Below are 12,379 nucleotides of genomic sequence, written 5' to 3'. Positions count from 1 at the left end.
GGGATAACTCTTGCCTAGTATGCCCCTGTGAGTTGTGCTTGGTAAAACTGATTTTTTTCTGACCGGAACTCAGTTAGCAAGGAGTAAAGGGGCTCCCGTGAAGCATAGTGGGGGGGAGAATCGGTGCAGAGGTTGGGGGGATCAAGATCCCTGAGCAGCGGCATTTGCTCTGAGGCCATTAGATCAGGGGGCATGGGAGGAGGTTCATCTGGCGGCGCGCGGGAAAGACAGGCTTAGATAGCGAGCAGTGCAGGGATAAGGCCAAGCGGGAAAGTTGTGCCCTCATGAACCTCAGCAGAACGGACCCTTTTTAACAGTTTTGCCCAGGTGTGCGGGTCCCAGAGAGAGGCAGAAGAAAGCCATGGGTTAAAGCGTACAATAAGATCCCAATACTGATTGAGTTCCTTTTCAGAAAATTTTATGCGTCTACGAGCTAGGAGAGCATGAAGCGTTCACGCTTGCGGCATCCTTGCGGAGGACGGGATGTTGCCCGTGATATGGCAGGGGGTCACTCACCTGATAGTGTCATATGACGCCGTTCCCCGAGGTCCCTCATCAGCGGGACGGTCTCTGTCTGTAGGCCCTACTTGCTACCGTTTTCCACCAGACTGAGGCAACCCCCAGGCCGGTGGGCTGGAACTAGTTGGTCCCCGGAGTGAGGACGGATATGGAAACTATGCACACTCCGGAGACAGGGTTCTGGACCAAGTCTAACTTTATTGTGTAGGAACAGCAATTTATAGTTTAGGGCAATAGGGAAGGGGGGCTAGGTGGCATTGGATTGGTGGGGGCGAATATATGCCCAAACAAGGAGAGGGTAAGCTATGGGGGATGGTTAGGTTGATCATGTAGGCTGAGCTTTTTCACGCCATACTGCCTGATTGGTGGGGATCAAACAAAGGGAGAGGGGCTCGGAGAGGAGGAAAAAGACGTGGTGTAGCTGGACAGGGCCTGGTTGCCATTCTGTCTGACTTTGTGGTCAGTGGCCATTTTGTTTAGCTGTGTGGTTTGCCTTAGAGACAGTGTGTCTGGCAACTGATAAGCTATGCCTTGTCGGCTGTGCACAGGCTGCTCTTGGGTGCTTTTATTCCTCCTACACAGTATGGTTGTGAAACTTTAGGGTGTGGTCTTAGCCCATGTTAGCACCTGAGAAAGGACCCTGTGTACAGAAATAGACCTGAAGAAGCTGCTGAAATACACCAGCAAATTCCCATTCTTAGCCAGAAATGATCAGACCTCTATGCAGAAGAGAGGACAAAGTCCTAAGGTGTATATTTTTGACAGGCCACGGAACAGGAATGTAGGATTCTGCAACATAATCAACTCTCTAATGTTTTATTTAATGGAGATTTCCTTTTTAAAAATTTCAGCCATTTACCTTTCTGGGAACTCTCAATTGATATACTGGAGCTTTGGCACACTGATACCCTTCACACCATATTAGTTAAAGGTGAGCAGGGTCACTTATAAAGTTTGCGGGTTCACATATTAAGACTGGCATTGAAGAACAGAAGGAAAGGGATTTGGCTGAAAGGGTCTTCCATACTGTATTTGCTCAGAGTTGTTGGTAAAAGTATCAGATCTTGGTATCCAGATTCACCTTATACAAATGTATTTTGACCCCATTTGCTGGTGTTAGAACCTATTAACTAGAAAAGGTTGTCTGGAGCCACTCTTTCCCAAGAAGTACTTTACAAGTTACTTTATTAATTTTATGTGTGAGTAGCTATGGGGAAACAAAATGATAGAGCCTTGGTGTTTGCCAGGGGAGGTGACAACTCTGTCCTTCATTGCAGCTCTTGGAGCTATGTAAATCCAAGAAGGAACTACAGATTCAAGCCAAGATTCACCTGGTCTCGGGATAAAAGCTGTGTCAACAATGAGCCCTATGGCAAAATGGCAGTGAGGAGAGCTGGTGAAGACAACTAAAGTATGAATACATATAGAAGATTTCCCTGAGGGGTGAATGTCTGAAAATCCCATCTTTTTCATTCTGCTTTTCTCTCTAGTAACACTTCCTAGTTCCATAGATAAAGGCAAGTCTTACCCTTCATTTTCAATCATCTACTTTAATCATTTTTTTTCCCTCAGGATCCTTTTGGACTATTAAAAATTAAGAACTCCAATGAACTGTTTATGCAGGTAATAGCTAGGGGTGGGTTGGTAAATGTTTAACAAAAAAACAGATTTTAATAGCACGTGTGAAACCTATACATCTCTTTTCTGACCAAGGTTGACCCTGCCCCTGCCCTTCTCAGGCATCCCTTGTCGTATAACCCTGGAACCATGCCAAGCTTTGGCTGCTAGAACCTTGGGCACAGCCTATCCCAAGCACATCTTGTTTTGAGAAAAGAGTACATATGGAGATGTTTTCCCAATACTTGCACTCAAGCCCCTGACACTTTGCCACCTTTGTTCCTCAACCATGTATAACCTGTGTAAAAGTTGCCAGAGGTACATACATACTCAGGTGAACTTCTTGCTGTCTCTCCATCTGTCATGAGGTAGCTGCAGCTTTCTGCACACAAGTTCCCTAATAAGGGCTTTTAGGCTAACTACCCTGGCATTTAGTTCCTCTTTCCTGGGGAATATCAACTGGCCCTACTGTAAGATGGTTTGGGGCAATTCAAGCAGGTCTTTCCCCATTTCTTCTTTGGGTACAAACCATTCTTCAGTTTCAGCAGGACACAATATTACCATTTGCCAATTTCTTGGTATAAATACTTGCACACTGACAGTTCAAGCTCTTACTATGAGATCTCTAAACACAATGTTAGGAAGAGATATGTACAATCAGATTATGTAATTTGGTGCAATCCTGCTCTAGCATACCTCTGGTTATATGTATAGATATTTCACATACTGGAAAAGTGAAATAGAAAATTTTAAAACAAAAGACTACATGAACACTCATTCCATTAGTTGTAAGAGTGAAGACATCATAATGTATCATTTAACTACTGGAAAATAGCACTATATACTCAGAGAAGAAGAGTGAAAAAGGCAAATTTGGTAAAATTTGACATTTGTATACACCCATGAAAGAACTACATTGAAAATGATGAAGTCTTCACCACCTGCAAAAGATTTTTCTTTTATAATTCTCCTAGCCACTCCTCTTATCCCTAGAAACCACAAATCTGCTTTGTAACTATAAATCTGTATTTTCAAGAAATATAAATGGATTTATAAGGCATATATATTTTTTGTCTATCTTCTTTCATTGAGATTATATGGAGATTCATCCGCATCGTGTGCGTTTATCATCCATTCCTCTTTCATTGCTTAGTAGAATTGTGGTATATCCATTCACCTGTTAATGAGTATTTGGGTTGTTTGTTTTTGTCTTTTACAAATACGGCTGCTAAAACCAAACAAAAAGTTTATCTCAAGAAATATTGCCTGTGTTGACTTTTTTGTTGTGTGGGCAAGAAAAAAAAATGGTTCCTGCTCTTTTTAAACAAAATTAGGTCACATGTAGGTTCATGGTTGAAATTTGAATTAGAATAGCCTCTTTGGAGAAAGTTTGACCCTTGGTTTTAGGCTTCCCACAGATAAAAATTCTAAGGGAGATGAGCAGCAACTATTCACAAGTTTTTATGACTGAAATGTGGAAAATACAACAGGGACTAGAAATATTAGCATAATGTTATCAACTATTAGAGTTATTTGAAGTGAAATATAAGATAAATTTGTTTCATATGTTTATAGATATGAAAGTGAAACATTAAAGTTTGACAAGAAACAAGATTTTAAAATGAATAACCATGAAAATTTGGTAAAGAACTTGAAATTTGGCTCCATGTATAAATTAAAGCATAAGTTCAAAAGACAACTGTAGAAATAGTAGTGACCCAGAAGAGAAATATGAAGATACCTTTTAAATTAACTCTCGAGGAAAAAAAAAATAGCATAGAGAATGTGATGGAATGCTAAGAAAAGGAGAATAGATTAAGATGTCTCTGAATCCAGAGTTGTCTTTGCCTACTTGCTGCTTCCTCTCTCAGATCTTTTTCTTACCTTCCAGCATTACCCTTTTCTGTGCAATCAGACTATACAGCTGAACCCTGGACTGTTCCTATTCCTCATTTTTTACTTACATGCTTTTTAAATTTTAACAAAATAACTTACACAAACTTACAAAGGAGTATAGAAATTTCTTGCATACACTGAAGCAATTATTAGTATGGGTTTTGACTAATCATTTTCTACTGCATTCCTCTACATTAATTGGAATTCTACACTTAGTATCCAATAATAAAATATGAACAAAAGCATGATTAGTATAATTAGTCTCTAATTATCTCCCTCTAGCAAATTATTGCCTACAAAGGATAAAATAGTAACTTTATAGTGTAGTAAATGGTGAGGTAACTCATATTAACTTTTTTGGATATCTAGAGAATACTCTCCTAGGCTCCTTCATCTATTATGTTCTTAAACCATGTGAGTGAACTAATATGTACATTGATTGTATTTTTAAAAATGGATATTGCTTATTTTCCACTTCTCTTTTACCTTCTATCTGGCCAGAATACAAATGTCTTTTCCTAACTTAATGGACAAAAACTATACTCTAAAAGATGCTAGAATGATAACATATTAAGTTCCTGGATACCTGAATGACCTTATTAGCAGACATTCCTGTCTTCCTTTGAACAGTTTCATAACGAAAAATAAACTTGCATGCAGGTTAGAGAATGGTATGTTTTCTCTTTTTCACTGCATCTTATACTGCAAAGTTAAGTAGTTAAGTTTAGGTGAGATATGACATTATCTCTAAACAGGATAATACCAACACATATGCTGAGAAGAGTGAATCTTCATATACTCTGAGGGTATAGTTCCTAGGAAATTCTGGCCAATTGTGGAGTAGGAGAAAAAGAGATGTATATTGAATCTCATATTTTTCAACCAAGTAACTATGAGAACTGAACTTCCATTAAAATCAAAAGGAGAAGATAAGAAGAATGTGTTAGGGATGAGGTAAGAGCTGAAGCACAAGTTTAAATAAGAAAATGCTGAAATAGAAGTTGACATCTAAATGTAGATGTGGAGTAGACCATTAGATTTATTTATAAGATTGCAGTGCAGTGGAGAACATGTCACCAAGAAATGTAAAATTTTAAGTTTTAATTATAATTTGTAATTAAAACCTTATAATTGAATGAGATCACAAAATTAATGGGTATACATTGAGAATTTAAAAGTTTAAAACAAAAAAATTGGACTATTTCAAGCTTTAAAAGCACATAAACTTAATATAACATATGTTCCCAATACATTCTATACTTATGTTATTAAGCATTATAGTAAAGACCTTTGTTAAGTCCAGAGATTTTTAAATATGCAATGAGCTTAGTCATTAAAACAGTAGAATCTAAATATTTAACTGCCTCACAGGTAGAATGAAAACAATATAATATAGAAAAGTTCAAGTAGTTATAAGGAACAAAAAAAAAATCAAAGTGAGAAAGATCATAGGAAAAGAAAACATAAAAGAATTATTAAAGAAAAATACAGAAGTTAGCCAATTTATTGGCTAATTACATAATTACATAAAAATTCCCAGTTTAATAACACTGAACTCATAAGAACACAAATTTAGGTAAAAACTGACCAAAAACATCAAAATGAGTCCAATGTTTAACTTCCATACAAGGATAGGAAAAATATGGAAAAATAAATAAAATGAAACAGTTTACTTAATCAGTTATAAGGAATAGAAAAGAGGGAGCAAATAATTTTAAGAAGAGAAAGACTGAACAAGTATTAGAAGTTAAATGCAGTTCTTTTCAAAGTAAATTCAAATGGAGACTACATCTCTGGTACAGTCAAAGAAAATCTATTGAAAAAAATTCAGTTACAATCTGGTCAAGAGAGATGACATCTAAGACACATAAAATTTTAACATAAAATGAGGAAATGTATCACACAGATATTTGCTGAAAGAAGGAAGATGCAATTATATTAATATGATGAACAATAAGTGAATAAGCATTGCTAGAAATAAAGTGTACCCTAAAACTAATAAGATATATTTGGTTTACTTGGAAGCTAATAGTTCTACATGTGAATGCTGCTAATACAACAACTGTAATCCGTATAAATCCAATAGTGGCTTTTAAGGCAGGTATTAAAAACATCCACCAATATATACAGAGATTTTATCACAAGTATTCAGGATTTGTTAATTTACATATGTAACCAGTCCCAAAATTTCAAGATTGTTGTTACACAGACCCTTTTTCTGACCCCAATCCCATTAAATTGGAAATTACAAAAATGACCTCTATTTTTACGTAGTTCAGTGATTGCATTAATGGCCTCAAATTTTCATGCTTCTCTGCATCCTTGTCCAGATTATGAAATATTGCTTGAGTATTTCTCCTTTATCTTTGACTCTCCTCTGCATTGTTTTGAGGACATTCTAAAACTAGCCTAATGAAGAGATGTAAGAAATACATTGGGGGTGGGGTGGGGGGTATATGGGGACCTCATTTGTTTTTAATGTAGTATTAAAAAATAAAGAAAAAAAGAAAAAAGAAATACATTGGCAGAGTCAGGCAGACCTCCAAACATGTAAATGTCTCAAGCAAGAGGAGAGATCCATGTACCAGATTCACAGTTGATTGGAGTTGAGTAAGTAAGCCCATTACAGAATAGAACTACCCTGCAAATGAATAGACTTGTGAACAATATAAATGCCTTTGTTTAAAGACACTTAGCTTGGGGTCATTTGTAACAAAACATTTTCACAATAACTGACATAATGCTTTATACATCAAAATAGAGACACATTTCAGCACTTTCTTGCCCAAAGAAGAAATAAGTATTTAGACCTGATTGATATAAAAATTAGAACTAAAAACTCATGGAATAAAAGAAAATGGGCTTTAAGATAAATTTTTAGTTTTTAATAATTATTAGAAGAATGCACTGAAACAGAACACAGTAAAACAAAATGGAATTAAATTATGCAAGAAAATAGAGGATGCTATTAAAATAAAAACATGACATCAATCTCATAAAATACATGTTTGAATCATTAAAACATGTTAGCTAACTGAATATCATTCATATTCAAAATATATTCAAAGAAGATATTAGAAGCTGGGTTCATTCTAAGAATGAAATAGTTGAAAATATTAATAAAATGTATAATTCATTGTATAAACAGTCAAAGAAAAATCATAATTTCATCAAACAATCAAATATTCAATATTTATTCAAAAGCTATTAGATTGGGGATTGGAAAGAATTTTCTTAATTTGATGAAAGGAACCTACCAAAACTTTAAAGGAATATAACATTAATGTTGACCTATTGAAAGCATTCCCTTAAGAAGAGTATGAATCAAAGAGATGTGTAAATGACTACATTATTTCTATATATAATCTGCTGCCTTTAAACATGAAAAACAAGAAAATAGGAAGACAGGTAATCTAGGGATCTAAATATTTTTGTAAGTTTTATGACTACCATGTAACAAACCCCAATATACAATGTAATAATTTTGAATTAGACATTTTGGTAATTTTCTTGGATACAAAAATATGAAATAGCAATTTCAATTTCTATGCACTGGTAGCAATCTGAAAATTTAACAAAAATATATAACTCATCTTAAACATTTCAATATGTTTAATATTTTTATATAGAAAAGCTTATCCTTTTCCTGTTTATACATATGACAAATTCATCCAGTCCTTTGCCCTAGTAAACTATTGTTTGCAAGTAGTGTAGCATCCATAATTTTCTGAATAAAGACAAATGGAGAGCTCCTCTAGCAAAAAGTTAGATGAGGATATATTGTTCCTTTAGAATTCTTATTCTTTTCTTTCTGTAATATGTATTGGAAAGCCAATCAATACAGCAATCAAAATTCTCAAAATTTCCTTTCTACTTTTTTAAAAGTTATAGTTTCATTGCTTGAAAGTTATTATAAGAATGAAGATAATTTATCCTTGACTTCTTCAATGAACTTGAATGCACAGGTGCTGCATTCAGCTCACAATAGGTTGGCTTGAAGGGAAGGCAACACAGAAATAAAGGTAAAGACACAAGAGGGGAGAAAAACCTGGGACCAGGGGACTCACAGCTCCTGGAACTGAGAACCTCAACCCTTGTTGTCCCATCGCATTTATTGGGAAACTACCAAGGAGCTGTTTGATGTTGCAGTTCACATAGCACTTACAATAACAGGGAACAACTACAACATCTAACAACTGCTACATTTAACAGGTGTAACATTTACAATAGCAAACAGGCAAGTCAGTTTCCCACATTTCCCCTTTTGTTTTTGCAAAGTCTACACAAATGATATTAACAAAGCTTCCTGCGTGATACTTTCACTTTTTAGGTTTGAACACTTTTTTTTTTCTTTTCCCCCCAATATATTTAGTCCCAGGACTGTTCAAACTTAAAACAAGAGAGTTACATCAAGACACATTTATATATCACTCTGCAGTTCATCAAATCAATTAAGTATACCATGTTTCATTATTAAAGTTCTGATTAGTATTCAAGCATTTTATACATAATCCATAACTACCATAGATTATACAACAACAAACAATAAGACTTAGCTACTAGCAAGACATTTAATGGCTAAACTTGGATTTCTCATGGGCTTGAGATTTTCTTACTAGCAAGGCTATATAGGCCAGTACTTGATAAAAAATGACCTCATTTTCCCCAATTTGCATAGTTTGAGGCATAGGCAATGACAAATTCTTACTTTCCCATTTTGGGCTGTGGGGCAGCTGGAAGTTTATCACATAACTCCAATATCTTCCTTGGTCCTGCTCTTGGCCTCTTCACTGGACCTGGGGCCACAACTCAGTGCTGAATATAAACTTAGTCCATCATTGTGAGGACTCATTTTTCAGAACAATAGCTGGCTTGTTCTAAGAGTCCCGATGCAGTTTCTGTAGCAGTGAAAGCATATTTTGCCCCTTCCAGGAGAAGGGTGTGGATGTCACAGTCATTGACGTGAGCATTAAGGCCACAAGCTGTTGGTGAATAGCAGGCAGTAGGAACTGCTGCGCTAGGCACCCCAAGGTCTGGTACTCATGATGTTCACTTTTCCGGTGGAGCCACTCTGCTTCCTCTCAGGTCCCAATTTCATGGCTCTAGATCTTCATGAGGCATCTGCCTCAACGGTCCTGAGAGGGATGTTAGAGGAGTGGACAGGAACATGACAGACAGTTGCCTGTCACTGCTGGCAGGTGTCCCAGATGTTCTTCCACAGATCTCTCCCCCATGGAGAGTGATTCACAACAGTCCATTGTTTCTGTCTTGTTTTTAGTATTTGCAATCCACCCCTGGATACGGATGGCAGTCTTCAGAGTAACCAGACACTATTGGGTTATGCCTTTCACTTTCAGCAGGGCTTCCTGATGCTGCACACAATTTTTTATATTGTACTTATAGCCCCTTCCCACAATTGTGACTAAAACCCGAGGCGTACTAAATTAGAACCTTGCCTTTGCCACAAACCCCACCCAAAGCCAATATTGGTACTGGCCACATCCAATTCACAGGCTAGGTCAATATCCACCTTTTTTTTTTTTTTTTTTTTTTTTAAAGCAGCAGGCTGCTGGAGGCCCTCCTACTCCCATGAAGGACCTTTCCCAATTAACACATCTGAGTGAGGGATAAAAGATTTTTAGTATTCTAACAATATTACAAATTTTTTTAACATGAGAAAACATTGTAATTTATCAATTACAACAGAGAGTATAGTTTTGTCTTATCCACCCAAACAACATTTAAGAATTTAATAAAGTAAAAGGGACCTTAGAGTTTGTCTCAATTGTTTGCCTCTTCCAGGCTTTTAAAATAACACTGTCTCTGATGTTTCTCAGTAGGGTCACTGCCACAGGTTTCTTCTATGCAGCAGGCTTCATTGCCATCAGGCCAGGGCAGAAAGCCTTAAAGAACTGCAAAAGTCCATCGTTGACCTTTTCACAGGTTTTGCACATTTTGTATTCATTCAGGTTTGTTTTACTTTTACAAAACACATTATCTCACTAAATGCTACCACAATACTTTTACAACTTGCTGTATGCATACTAGTTCTGTTCTGCATATTTCCATTTTCTTATTTTATGAAACTAACCATTTTATTTTAGGATAAAATACATCTTATTAAATTTCAGTTAACATTCCCACAAACTTTTTACCTTTTTCAATATTTGCTTAACTTTTACATCTTTCATTTTACCTAAGAAAAATATTCATTTCAATTTAAGCAAGAGCTATTTTTTTTATGAAGAGACTTATAGTAATTCTGTTAATCAACTATATACATTTCTATTATACAACTATAGAGATCTCATTAATATTTCAAACTTAGGTAATAATATAAGCACTTATTTAATTTTTTGGCCATTTGAATAGATCTCTTTCAGAAGTTTTTATTTATTTATGCCATCTAGAGGTATTAAAATATACATTGACATTGAACAAAGACAAAAACAAAAACAATTACAACACACCAACAGAAAAAGTTTACAAATGACTAATAATTCTTACTTTTCTGGTATAGCTTTTTTTTTTTTTTTAAGCTCTCCATGATTTCACATCTTAGATTTTACTGCTTTTAGGATTTCTTCTGGAATCATGTTGCCTGTAACATGCAAGCTTGTTCTTGGAAACACTTATTTAGTAATCAGCAACCAGTTAGGATAACCTGAGCAGCATAAATGTTCTTAGCTCTTATTTAACAGTTTAGACAGACAGTTAACACATTTTTTGGATTACTATGTTGTGGAATTTAAGAGAAGTTTAATTAATTGTGTATAGAGAGGCTAGGACTCAGGAATGATTTTGAGAAGGAAAAAATGGTTTATTGATGGCCGGCCGGACTCGGGAGCTTTCTGTTTGAATCTCGAGCCCCGAACAAGATTTTCAAATGTCTTTTATACAGAGAGGAAAGGCCAAAGGTCCCTTTGTTTCAGTTCTCAATAGGCTTCAATTAGCATATATCTCTTTCACATCTTAGGTAAGCTTTTAGCAAGGACTCCAGACATTTTAGATAAGCTTTGGTTTTTGCATTTCTCTTAAATACTTAAAGTTTATAGCCCTTGCTTTGTTAAACATTTCTTGGGACTGGAGCCTGCTGGTCCCTAAGAGCAGGACTGCAGCCTCTTACCGTTTCACACTTACAAGTCAAACAACTTAGTTATTTTTGAAGAGACACAAGTCAAACAGCTTAGTTATTTCTGAAGAGACAAAGAGCCTTCCACCCATAGCCCACATCATTCCCCCCCTTTGTCAAAGTTTACTTGCTAAGCTTTGGCATAATTATTGTTGTAGCTATGAGGTGGATGACTGTTTGTTGTCTTGACTGATTATTTATCAGTCTTTAGTACAGCATCAAGGACCGTTTTTAGAAGTTTAGAACTTTTCATTCTGGACAGCAGAATCTTGGGCAGGGGCCTCCCGCAGTTATTCTGCTGCCACTGGCACTCACGTGGATTTCTAGTCAGGTTCTAGATCCATCTATTACTTTTATTTTACTCTTAAAGAGTTTACACCTTTAATTTAAAAGGGGTGCTAAAGGGAGACGATTTCTTTTTTGTAACTGCTTCTTGCTGGCCATGGGCTGTAGTTATTGCCTAATAAGGTGTAAAACTCTTTAATTTATTCTAACTGGAGGAAGATGGATCTGGCATTCTGTACGAAGTTGGATGAAGTTTTTATATGGTTAATAAGATGTTCACTTTGAAAGAAACAAACTTAATTAAAATTTTGGAATACCTGTTTTTTTAAAAGAGGACACATTGGATTACAGAGGTAGACAAGGTTAGGTGCCTATAAAGATGGCACTCTTTAAAAGCTGGTGGGAACAGCATATATTTTTTTTTAAGTTATCTATCTTTAGAGAGAAATTGCAACAGACACTTAGCTTTGTCTGAAGACACATTTCAAGCTGTTCAATGATTGACACTCATTCGCTCTGTCAGATGCTCCTGGTGAACTGGCACTCCTTGGGCAACTGGCTTCACTCAGGATTAGAACACTAATTTGGAAATACTCTTAGTTTTCACCTGTGGGAGTGATCAGAACTACAGAATAAAGATTTTTACACTTTGGTTTTCATTGTACAATTTCTAGCAATTTTGACTTGTTCAATAGGTGACTCACCATCAGCAAGCAAGCTTCACTTTTGCTAACTGAGACTGGCTGAGACTGCTACTTTATTTTATAGACATGTTATTAACTGTTTAGAAAATGATTTTACCAGGAATTTAACATGTCTAATATACTTTTGCACTTGATCTAAAATAGAAAAGATAACATTATAATTATTAGGCATATATTTAGTACAGGATAAAAGTACAGCACTTAATATTAACTAATGTATTACTTA

This window comes from Dasypus novemcinctus, chromosome 1, assembly GCF_030445035.2.
Source record: "Dasypus novemcinctus isolate mDasNov1 chromosome 1, mDasNov1.1.hap2, whole genome shotgun sequence".
Taxonomy (NCBI): domain Eukaryota; kingdom Metazoa; phylum Chordata; class Mammalia; order Cingulata; family Dasypodidae; genus Dasypus; species Dasypus novemcinctus.
This window is presented reverse-complemented; position numbering follows the sequence as displayed.